At 40.6% G+C, this 12,603-nt stretch overlaps 1 long non-coding RNA gene across 1 annotated transcript; it reads right to left on the bottom strand.

Moving 5' to 3' along the window:
- Positions 1-11,511: 11,511 nt before the first annotated feature.
- LOC139194942 (uncharacterized) lies at positions 11,512-11,927 on the bottom strand. Its single transcript, XR_011579741.1, has 2 exons — positions 11,750-11,927; positions 11,512-11,621 (listed from the first exon to the last, which is right to left on the bottom strand). It is a non-coding gene; the product is annotated as an uncharacterized lncRNA (long non-coding RNA).
- Between the last annotated feature and the right edge of the window lie 676 nt (positions 11,928-12,603).

Here is a 12,603-nt window from a genome sequence, read left to right as displayed (position 1 = left end):
AAAATATTTCAAAAAAATAAAAAATTTGCATTTTTCACCAAAAACATGGGTGCACTCACAGTTTTTAGTTTGTTTTGGAAACTAATGTAAGACTTTCCGTTGGTAGGAACCCGTTTTTCACAATATTTTAGGCCCTGCTACTATATTTTTCACTTACTTTTTTAGCTTTCGGCTTAAATATTATATAAATATAGATTTGTTGCTCCATAAATCGTAAAACCGCTTCCAAATGTGTTATATTGTTTTCCTCGATGCTCACATAAAATATTTCATGAAAATAACAAAAATTACATTTTTTCACAAAAAACGTGGGTTTACACTCATGGTTTTTCAGTCTGTATTACAAATTTATACATAAATCATCGTTCAACTTATTTATTTTCACATTCGCCTCACCATGAAGTTTTGAAAATTGATGTAAGACTTTTCGTTGGTATTCTTGAGGGTGGAACTTTTTTTTCACAATATTTTAGGCCACATTATTATATTTTCACTTACTTTTTAAGTTTTGGACTTAAATATTCTACTAAATACACATTCTATTGCTCAATAAATCGTAAAACCGCTTCTAAATGCCTTATAAAGTTTTCCTTAATGCTCGTAGAACGTATTTTGCGAAAATAAAAAATTTGCTTTTTTCACATAAAAACGTGGGTGTTAGTTAACTCATGATTTTTAGTTGGTTTTAAAAAGTTCGTAGTTAAATCATCGTTCAATCTATTATTTTCAGTGTCGTCTCCTTGTGAAGCTTTGGAAATTAATCTAGGACTTTACGTTGGTATTCTTGAGGGTGGAACCCGATTTGACATTGCTTTGGGCCTCACTACTATATTTTTCACTTATTTTTTTAGTTTTCGGCCAAATATTCTACTAAATATACATTTGTTGCTTAATAAATCATAAAACTGCTTCGAAATGCCTTATAAAGTTTTCCTTAATGCTCACAAAAAATGTTTCAAGAAAATAAAAAATTTGCATTTTTCACAAAAAACGTGGGTTAACACATTTACGGTTTTCAGTTTATTTTGCAAACTAATGTAAGACTTTCCGTTGGTATTTATGAGGGTGGAACCCATTTTCATAATATTTTACGCCTCACTACTATATTTTTCACATACTTTTTAAGTTTTTGGCTTAAATATTCTACTAATATATATTTGTTGCTCAATAAACCGTACAACCGCTTTCAAATGCCTTAAAATTTCCTTAATGATCGCAAAAAATATTACACGAAAATATTTTGTCTGTTTTAAAAATTCATACATAAATCATTGGGGGACTGGTCAGGGAGGCTCGATCACCTCGTCTGGTAGTCACAGCTCTTTTGCAAGGGTATCGCCACAAAGCTCCTAAAACCGACGAAGGGAGGTCAGCCAATATGCATCCATTGGTCGGTGACTCAAGTACTCCGACCGCGAAAAGGCAGACGATTAGACCATCTTCTACCATTCGATTGGAAGGGTCTAAGCTGACTATAGTAACGGTCGTGCAACCTAGTAGCGCATCTGCCATTTTCCTGTCTCTTTGCAAGAATGTCCTTTAAGAGGACGACGTCGTTGGCTTCACCTTTGGCGAGGAAGGAAAGGTTAATTAGTAGGTAGCCTTCGTCTTCGACCTCAACACAGGGGTAAGTATTATTTCCTTAGTAAACTTTTTCCTTCTTGATTGAATCTTCTTTTTGCTAACATGCATGTTATCCTTTCATATTTTTTACATGCCTTGTTCGTGCACTACAGAGCGCTCATGTGGTTCTTTAAGGAGATAAAACAGAGCACCGGTCACGAGTAAGCCTTGGCGCAAATGAAGAAGGCCTTGAAGGCTAAGGAGCATGAGCTTGGGTTGTCAAGCTAAGCGGATGATGTAACATCCCACATCGTCCAGGAAAGTGGATCGGGTTCTGTAGGAACTCCGAAGTTAAGCGAAAAGGGGGCTAGAGCATTCCCAGGATATGTGACTCACTAGGAAGTTCTACTCGCATGAGTTCCCAAAAACAAAACCATGAAGGCGTGGTCGGGGCCCAAAGCGGACAATATCGTGCTACAGCGGAGTCGAGCTTGGGATGTGGTAGAGCCCGGGTTAGGATGTAACAATTTGGTATCAGAGCCAATCCCTAGTCAGAAGTGTGCCGACGAGGACGTCGGGCCCCTAAGGATGTGGATTGTAACATCCCATATCGCCCAGGGGAGTGGATCATTTAAGCCTTATATGTACATGTCTATCTCTTCCTTGCACGAGGCCTTTTAGGAGCTCACTGGCTTCGGGTTCTGTAGGAACTCCGAAGTTGAGCGAGAAGGGGGCCAGAGCATTCCCAGGATGGGTGACCCCTTGGGAAGTTTTGCTCGCGTGAGTTCCTAGAAACAAAATCGTGAGGGCGTGGTTGGGGCCCAAAGCGAATAATATCGTGCTACGACGGAGTCAAGCCCGGAATGTGATGGAGCTTGGGTCAGGATGTGACAGATGAGGTTACCAATTAGGACAACGCTTAGCTAAAGCGAATTGAATGACTTAAGAAGAAGCTGAGTGAGGCCACTTCCAGCAAACGCCAAGCTATTTTTGAGTTAGGAGAGCCTAAAAATGCTGCTTAGGCTCTTCGCTGCCAGGGGAAGGGGGCGACGAAAATGACACCATGTCCACCATCAATTTGGACATGGATGATTTTTTTGCACCCTTGAGGTCGTCCACTTCTCAACCTGCCTTCGTCTCCAACTACATGATGTTTTATAAGAAATTGAAGGTGGCTCACCCCGTCTATGATCTGGATATCAGGTGTGACGAAAAAGAGAATGATGGCTCTAAGCAGAATGGGCTGAATATGAGGTTCTTATGGTAAATGAGCCCGCCACCATAAACCTTACCGCTTTGCAACTCTTCGAGCTTACTACTGAGCTTGGTCGTGAGCCCGCCAACACCCATCCAGCTGACCTTAAGGTCAACCCTTCCGTGCATGATGCCCTAGACGCCTATAACTTACCAAACCAGTCCCTCTTATTTAAGCCACCAGTGTTGTTTTCCTTATAATTTTTCTAGTTGCAGACCAATTTTTTCACTTGGGTTGTAATAATTTCTTATTTGGACAATGCCTTATGCGTCGTTATGTTTATCATATGAAGTATGTCTTTTATTTCTTAAAGTGGTGTGGTTGCTTAATGAAATATGGGTTAATTTTAACATGACACTGATAAGTAAGAAAACATGGGTTCTTTTATCAAGAAAAACTAGCTTGAGTTAAAAGAATAATGCTATTGATCCTAGGGCAATCTGCTTGAACTAGTCTTGCGTCGCTCCACTAAGGATGGTCAGGAAAAGTTGAGAATTAGTGGCGTCGTTATTTTCCCGGCCTTCCACGACATAGATGAAGCAATTTAGGTGGTCATACGGGTCGGCAAGTCCTTCATAACTTTGTATCTTGAGAGCCTAGGTGTCACCGCTTATTGGTTCATCGAGTAAGGCTTTAGAGAACGGGAATGAAACTTCCCCTTCTAGGTAGTCTGGGTTCTTGGGTCTGTAGGCCTTTTCTATATCCCCTAACCAATCCTAAACGCTCTTCATTTCCTTACTCATCACATCTCATAGTGTGATTTGTAAGTTGGGGCGGCTCTAGGGTTCTCGTTTGAGTTATGGATATCTGGCTCAGCAGTTTGCGCCTCATTTTCCCAAGCGTCTTCCTTTGTTCAGACTCTTCCTTGGTTTATGACTTCGCGAGCATCCTCACTCCCACTTTCAACGTCTAAAGAGAGGTGACGACCCACATGAGTTGGGTCGCACAGGTGGTCCGTTGTCGAGAATTGCTTTCTATCATCTCTTTTGTCTTGGTGATCTGCTCTAAGAGTTCGACATACTTCTCCTAGTAGACACTGTTCTGGGCATAGAGGAGGTTTCACCTCATTCATTTCCCCCATGCCCGCTAAGATGCTCTCCATCTTCTCCTACAAACTAGCTAGCATGGCCTTCTCGACTTTCCTCATTCGCCTACTAACCCCTTATAAGCCATTGGATGGGGCTTTTTCCTTCATCATTCTACTTGTCATGCTTTTCTGCAAGTGTGTCTGATGGTTCGCCAATAGGCGTTCTTAGAACTGTTTGGTAAAAAACTCAACCAAATTACGTTGAAAGGACTGGAACTTCAAATATCAATCTTTTAACCTCTTAAAAAAATAAGTTGCCAGGATAAGAAATGCACCACCAAACAAATCAACAGACCAAAATTGGAATTGAAATTGGTTTCACAATGGAGCAAATAAAATTATGAAATGAAATTATACAACACAAATGCCCCACCTAAATTGGTACAAGTTGATTTTTTCAAAGCTGCAAACCAGCGAATCAACAACGAAAGGCAGGTACGGAGTCTGACCCAAAATACAGCTAACCAATCCATAAACGAAGCAAAAAAAGGCTCACAAAAATACCATTATGCCCCCATACCATGAGCTTGTACCCTAACTCGAACTGAAAATCCTCTAGACGAGCAATGGCAGCACCAACAACACATCGAGCGTCACTGCCTATATCGCATTGAACCACACATAATGGTTGAAGTTTGGGTTTTCAATGACGCCTAAGTAGAGGGCGAAGAAGGCCATGAAGTTTGTTGATGCACAAAATCAGTGAGGACTTTGGTACAACACAAAATGTTAAGTTTGTGACATTCGCTAGATTGTTCCGGTCACTGGTGTGAATAAGTAAGTAAATAGATAGGGACAGGGAAGCAAACACAAGATGTACGTGGTTCACCCAAATTGGCTACATCTACGGAGTACAAGAGTTCTCATTAATTGTGAATGATTTACACAAGTACATATGTTCAAGTTCTCATTTTGTGAGTACTAGTGAATGATTTAGTACAAATGACATTCGAAAATATTATGAGAGAATGATCTCTATTTATAGAAGAGAGTTTCTAGTTTCATTCTGACATTGATACGTGTCGTGTTGTGATTGGCTTTTGACGTTGACACGTGTCGCGCAATGATTAGCTTCTTATGTCGACACATGTCACGCTGTGATTGGCCTCCTGGTTGGAGGGAAACTCTTTTGGGTCCTTGACGGTATAACGTTGACCGATACTCAGTAGTTTTGGGATTTGACAAGTATGGTACAAACAGTGCTCCCCTAAGTTCCCGAGTGAGGGAAGCTACTCGGTTAGGGACTTGCAAGATCCAAGTCATTGAGTAATCACGAAACTTCTAAGTACCGAAGTGTGGTATCATTTTCACTTGCCTTATCTGTCTCATATGTAGATGTGGCATCTTCTCTGGAAGTACTTTTCCTCCATCCAGGGGTGGTATCTTTAACCGATGAAGATGCACAAGGTAATGTATCAATTTCACTTTAAGCTTACTTGTAGTTTCAGGCTTGGTCAAGTGCGATACAAACCCTAAAGTAGGAGTCCCCCAAGTCGCCGAGCTAGGAGATTTGCCGAAGAATGTAACAGACAAGGTAAGCAATCAGACTTCCAAGCAAGCAACCTGGATTGGAGATTCGACTTCGGCTTCCGGTTGATTGTTCTCCTTCTCATTGTGTCGTAAACAGCAACAAGAATAAAGATAAGCAAATGGAGAAGAGATGATATGAGATACCTTTGCTTTTGAATAAGTAACTTTCCACAGGCTTATTCTTGAATTGGGCTTGAGGGTTTTCTGGTTTCCTCCAGAGTATAAGGCCGACTCAAGAATTTGAGGGTCAAAACAAGTCCATCAAATCTAGAGTACGTTCGACTCTGATGATATGGGATACTTTTGCTGTTGACAAAGTAGTGGATGTATCGGCATATGTTCTGTTACGCTTGTCTCCACATGCCTCCTTGTATCCTTCTCACTTGCCATATCTGTTCCTCAGACAGATGTGATATCTTCTCTAGAAGCATAAGATGTTGAAGATGAGTACTTGAGAGCAATGCTAGGTAAGTAATCAGGCAAGGGGTTCTAGGCATTTAGTTCCTGACTGGAAGCTTTATTCCAAGTGTTGACTGATTGCTCTCTTTCTCATTGTCTTGCAGGTAAGAACAAGGTCAAAGGAAAAGACAGGGAAAAACATAATATGGGATGCTCTTGCTTTTAACCCTGATGATATGAGATACTCTTGCTCTGGTGTGGCTTGTTTGCAGAGGTTTTATCTGGAGGAAAAGAAGCCGAGTATTTCGAGAGACTCTGTTAAGAGTACCTTCTCGAATGTGAAGAAAAATTGAGCATTTTTTTATTTGCAGGTCTGCCTGGCTGTGAAGGATGAAGGTCGACATATATAAGAGTCTCCCTAACAATAAGCATGGAAGAAAATATCGATAATATCGGCGATATATCGCCGATATTATCGTTTTTTTCGTGCACCGATATTTTAGGTGGTATCCAAGGGGTTTTCGGAAAAATTTCGCGATAATATCGATAATATCGCGATATTATCGATATTATCGCGAAATGTCGGAAATGTGCAAGTCGGAGACGAACGCCGGAGCTTCTACAGCTCCGGCCGACTGTAAAACAACCCCCTAGACTCCGATCTAGGTATGAACATGAAATAGAAGACGAGAGGAACGTTTTTATAACGTCCGTTTGCCGTGAAACGGCCGGAGGTGTTCGGAAAGTTCGTCAACACCCACGGCCTCGCCGGAGATGGGTTTCCATGTTCCCGAGTCGAATTCATCCCAAAAACCTTGCAAAAAGAAGAGATAGAACTTCAATTTGACATCTAACCTTCGATCTAGAACATAAAAAGAAAAACCCCAAGCTTACCTAACCGGAGAAATTGAAGGAACTCGCCGGAGCAGGTGCGATGGTGTGCGTGTGGGTGTCGGTGCAGAGAGAAATGAGAGGTGTATGTGGGTCTCGGTGCAGAGAGAAAGGAGAGGGAGGAGCAGAAGGCCGTGGTGTGTGTGTGGGTGTCGGTGCAGAGAGAAAGGAGAGGTGTATGTGGGTCTCGGTAATATGGAACTCTATTTGCTGAAAGGTAATATGGCATCAAACTTCACTCAACTTTTTCTTTGGTAAATGGGTCTAGTCAACTTTTATTGTGACTTGTGAGGATGGAAGCAATAAAGCAACGATCAGATGTGGGGTGCATTCTTGTCGCTAATTGCAGTGAAAAGTAAAGGGAAATTTGGAAGAACTGTGGTACCTTGGTGGAAAGCGACTAGGATATGGTGCATCAAAGGTGGTAATCAAACATGCAAATTGCAAAGAGTCATGCTCACGTATCATGAAAAAGCTATTTATCATAAGAAAAAATGTGTCCACTTGTGTATTCTTGAATTTTAATAGTAGACTGTAAATGACACAAGAAATCGATATGACAAAGAAATTGACGAACATTATGTTCTAACAAACATTAAAATTTCATCATGACAATCAAATGAGGACTTAAAAAATAAACAGTTCGAATCGTTCAAGTTCACTATATAATGAGTCCCATAACTAGTTTCCTTTCTTTAGGAACCGGATCCCCTTCGGACCCAAATGAACTGAGTCCAAAGATCAAATGATTCGAGCCATTGAAATTCGATCCAACGGCTGCAATTTTTATAACTTTTAGAGGACCCCTTGTTTGTAGTCGTTGGATCAAATTTCAATGACTCGGATCATTTGATGAGTGGGCTCAGTTTCTTTGGATCCCGAAGGGATCTGGTTCCCATTTTTTAAAACATAGAAATCCTTTCGAATTAAGACTCTGATATAAGTGAATTTAAAAGTAAAAACATATAAATCCTTTCGAATTAAAACATAGAAATCCTTTCGAATTAAGACTCTGATATGAGTGAAGTTTGATGCCATATTACTCTTCACAATACACTCACTCTACACATAGAGATGATGAAGATAGTGAAAATTTTGAACCTCATAGGAACTCTATGTGGTACTAAGTCACTCATGTATCTTATCATTCAATGTATAAAGTGTAAAATATTGTACTAATTCATTATATATAAATGATTATGGTGTGTTTAGACTTCTTTCATTAATTACTACATATTTTCTATACTCACAATGTTTGTCAGCTCGCTATATAATCAACTTGATAATGTTAAATCCATCATGCAATGTATTTCCTTCCAATTTTTTTTGATAAACTAATAGATAATTGACTAAATAAACATCCTGCAAAGTTTCAATAAAAATTTCCAAGTTTTTCTTACAATTTCCGTGGTTTCCATGTAATTTTTATCGATATCGATATTATCCCGATATTTCCGTGTTTTCAGACTACCGATATTTCCGATATTACCGATATTTTATTCCTTGACAATAAGTAGTAGTGTTATTCCTTTACCCTTCTTGGTCATAACAATGTAGTGGGAGCTGCAAGCTTCACGTGTTTTAACTTTGTCAGAGCACTTTGAAAATATGGTCTGTGGTATCTGGAAAGCTGATGTTGCGTGTGAAGATTGAAGACAAGCTTTATCCAAGGAAATCTGGCTTTCGAAGTTCGGAGAGCAGTGCCTTCGGTTTTCGAACAAGCAATCCTGTCGGGGATCTAGCTCTCGAGATTCAGAGAACGGTGCCTCTTCAATTTTTAAGAAAGCAATCCTGTTGGGAGTCTGACTCTTGAGATTCGGAGAGCAGCGTCTCTTCGATTTTTGAGAAAGTAATCATGTTGGGAGTCTGGCTCTCGAGATTCGGAAGGCGATGCCTCTTCGATTTTTGAGCACGTAACCCTGTTGGGAGTCTAGCTCTCGAGATTCGGAGAGCGGTGCCTTTTCGATTTTTGAGAAAGCAATCCTGTTGGGAGTCTGACTCTTGAGATTCGGAGAGTAGTGTCTCTTCGATTTTTGAGAAAGTAATCCTGTTGGGAGTCTGGCTCTCGAGATTCGGAGAACAGTGTCTCTTCGATTTTTGAGAAAGTAATCCTGTTGGGAGTTTGGCTCTCAAGATTCGGAGGGCGGTGCCTCTTCGATTTTTGAGCACGTAATCCTGTTGGGAGTCTGGCTTTCGAGATTCGGAAAGATGTGCCTCTTCAATTCTTGAGCAAGCAATCTTGTTGGGAGTGTTTTCTCGAATGTGAGTAAAGGTTGGGCATTTTTTCCAGTCTGCCTTGCCACGGAGCACGAAGGTTGACACACATTGGGACTTTCTAGTTATCAAGCAGTGGTGTTGTTCCTTTACCTTTGTGGGTAATAGTAGGGTAGATGGACATTCAAAATTTATGTGTCTAAACTTTGTCAGAGATCTTTGACAAAGTTATCTGTGGTACCCGAGGAGCTGATGTTGTGTGTGGAGAGTGGTGTCTCTTCGAAATCTGAAGAGTGGTGCCTCTTCGATTTTTGAACCAACAGCCCTGTTACCCTTTCTTTTATAAGGGCACCAATTGTGTGCAAGAAGTACATTCAGAGAGTTATTGTTTGTAGGAATTTTCCCCTTATTTTTGTACTTAAGAGATTTATTGCACTTCATTTCTCCTTCATCATTTCTGAGAATGTCTGGCCCATCCGATCGTCGTTTTGATTTGAACTTTGGTAAAGAGGCAGTCATGCTTTCTCAAGACAACATATGGCGCTCATCCTTCTTATCCCTTACTGGTCCTCTTACCGTTGGAGACTCTACGATGAATAATGATATAACCGCTGCGGTGGTGGCTAGGAACCTTCTCACTCCTAAACATAACAAACTACTTCCCACAGACGGCACCAAATGTTGATGCACAAAATCAGTGAGGACTTTGGTACAACAGAAAATGTTAAGTTTGTGACCTTCGCTAGATTGCTCCGGTCACTAATGTGGATAAGTAAGTAAATGGATAGGGACATGGAAGCAAACACAAAATGTACGTGGTTCATCCAGATTGGCTACGTCCACGGAGTAGAGGAGTTCTCATTAATTGTGAAGGGTTTACACAAGTACATAGGTTTAAGCTCTCATTTTGTGAGTACTAGTGAATGATTTAGTACAAATGACATTCGGAAATATTATGAGAGAATGATCTCTATTTATAGAAGAGAGTTTCTAGTTTCATTCTGACATTGACACGTGTCATGTTGTGATTGGATTTTGATGTTGACACGTGTCGCGTTATGATTGGCTTCTTATGTCGACACGTGTCGCGCTGTGATTAACCTCCTGGTTGGAGGAAAACTCTTCTGGGTCCTTGACGGTATAACGTTGACCGATGCTCAGTAGTTTCGGGATTGGTCAAGTATGGTACATACAAAGTTCGAGTAAGGGTCAGCAACATGATCAAGGGTTCAAAGAGGAGACCCAATTTGGGAAATTACATAAATAGGTAGCGATCGTACTATAGGGAGTTGAAGAAAGGAAAGGTGTAAGCGACGACAGAGATTAACCGATCTGTGGCGGGGGTTGGTGTGCTACAAGTAATGGTGAAGGATTTGGGGTTGGATTTTCAATTGACAAATTAAGGAAATGAGAGTGACTAGACAGACAGGGTTGAGGGGAAGGCGCACAAGCAGAGAGAATGTAAGATTTTGGGATTAAGGTTTTAGGGGTGATGGAGAGGTGGATGAGATAGGCCATAACCACTAGCTGCAAGGTTTAAGTTGCGAGTTGCTTTGTGTTGTGTGTTAAAGAGTGAGAGAGTGAAAGAAAGATCAAGCAATGGGCTTGGATATTTTATTACACTTTATTGGGCCAGTAATTAAGGCCCAAGTTGAGCCCAAGATTCACTAATACAACAAGTGCCAAATTAATTAAGGCCCAACTTATATAGAAGGAATTCACTGCCATCATGGAATCCCGGTCTAATCATATAAAAAAAACTTACACATAGCAATATATTATTAGACCGAAAAGCCACATAGTGTTGACCCACTTTATGCAAGTCATTCTCTTCTAGTAGATATGAGCCCAACGAACACAAGGTGGTACAATAATGTTGACTCCTATAATACTAAATTTTAATGCCATAAACTGCTAAATGGGCAACCCCAAGCCAACAATGATCCCCGCTTTGCAATGTGGGTGGGGGGCGTCTACCGTAGCCAGCCTTACCCTTACTTTGCAAACACAAAATTCATGCCATAAACTGCTATGTTACAAAATTTTCGAACTTGAAACTACAAAATGTACTGACATAAAGAAATAATATGTCAAACAAAGGGAAAATGCAAACATATCATGCCTGCCGTAAAAACTAAAAGAACTAAAAACCTCAACATATATTATCACAAAAGAAACTCAATACACAACTCATGTCATTGTATCTATAATATGTAAACTTGAAATGATATAACAATTGACATAAGTTTCAAGAAAACTAGTCACCCAAAACCAACCAACCCGATCCCATCCCTCCCTGTCTCACCCTACTAAATTTATAGATCCTTTAATCTTCATTTTATCTTCCATACTCTCTCTCGCCTTCACCAAAATTGTTCTAATTTTCCCCACAAAGACACAAATTTCCTTGTTTCCAAAAAAAAAAAAAAAGACACAAATTTCAGTCCAACATGTACATATATACAGCATAGCAAACAACCAAGCACACATACTTAAACCTTAGGACCTGCCAAACTAGAACCTTTGACATCCACTTCAGAGAAAAGAAGACCCAACAAGAGCTTATAAAGTCCCCCAAGTTGATTAAGTTAACTTCAATCATATCTCTGCCTGCACAACCTATGAATCGGCCCTCAGCTCACTTTTCCGACCAACTCCATACCCAAGATTAAGTGATTCATTCTGCACAGTTTTATTCAACAACTTTAGCACCAGCTCAATTAGACACAAAAAATTTTACTTGAAAGCAGTACTAAGAAAACATCGACTGACGTGATAATTAGTGACATTATACAACACAAATGCCATACCTAAATTGGTACAAGTTGATTTTTTCAAAGCTGCCGGCCAGCGGCATCAACAACGAAGGGCAGGTACGGAGTCTGACCCAAAATACAGCTAACCAAACCATAAACGAAGCAAAACAAGGCTCACGAAAACACCATTATGCCCCCATACCATGAGCTTGTACCATAACCCGAACTGAAAATCCTCTGGACGAGCAACAACACCAACAACACGTCGAGCGTCATTGCCTGTATTGCATTGAACCGCACATAATGGTTGAAGTTAAGGTGTTCAATGACGCCTAAGTACAGGGCGAAGAAGGCCATGAAGTTCGAGTAAGGGTCAACAACAAGATCAAGGGTTCAAAGAGGAAACCCAATTTGGGAAATTGCATAAACAGGTAGCGATCATACTAGAGGGAGTTGAAGAAAGGAAAGGTGTAAGCGACGGCAGAGATCAACCGATCTGTGGCGGGGGTTGGTGTGCTGCAAGTAATGGTGGAGGATTTAGGTTTGGATTTTCGGTTGACAAATTGAGGAAAGGAGAGTGACCAGACAAACAGGGTTGAGGGGAAGGCGCGCAAGCAGAGGGAATGTAAGATTTTGGGATTAAGATTTTAGGGGTAATGGAGAGGTGAAGGAGATAGGCCATAACCACTAGCTGCGAGGTTTGAGTTGCGAGTTGCTTTGTGTCGTGTGTTAAAGAGTAAGAGAGTGAAAGAAAGATTGAGCAATGGGCTTGGATATTTTAGTAGTCACTTTATTGGGCCAGTAATTGAGGCCCAAGTTGAGCCCAAGATTCACTAATACAACAAGTGCCAGATTAATTAAGGCCCAACTTATATAGAAGGAATTCACTGCTATCATGGAATCCCGTC

Source organism: Malus domestica, chromosome 04 (genome assembly GCF_042453785.1).
Source record: "Malus domestica chromosome 04, GDT2T_hap1".
In the NCBI taxonomy this organism is placed as follows: domain Eukaryota; kingdom Viridiplantae; phylum Streptophyta; class Magnoliopsida; order Rosales; family Rosaceae; genus Malus; species Malus domestica.
This window is presented reverse-complemented; position numbering and strand designations above follow the sequence as displayed.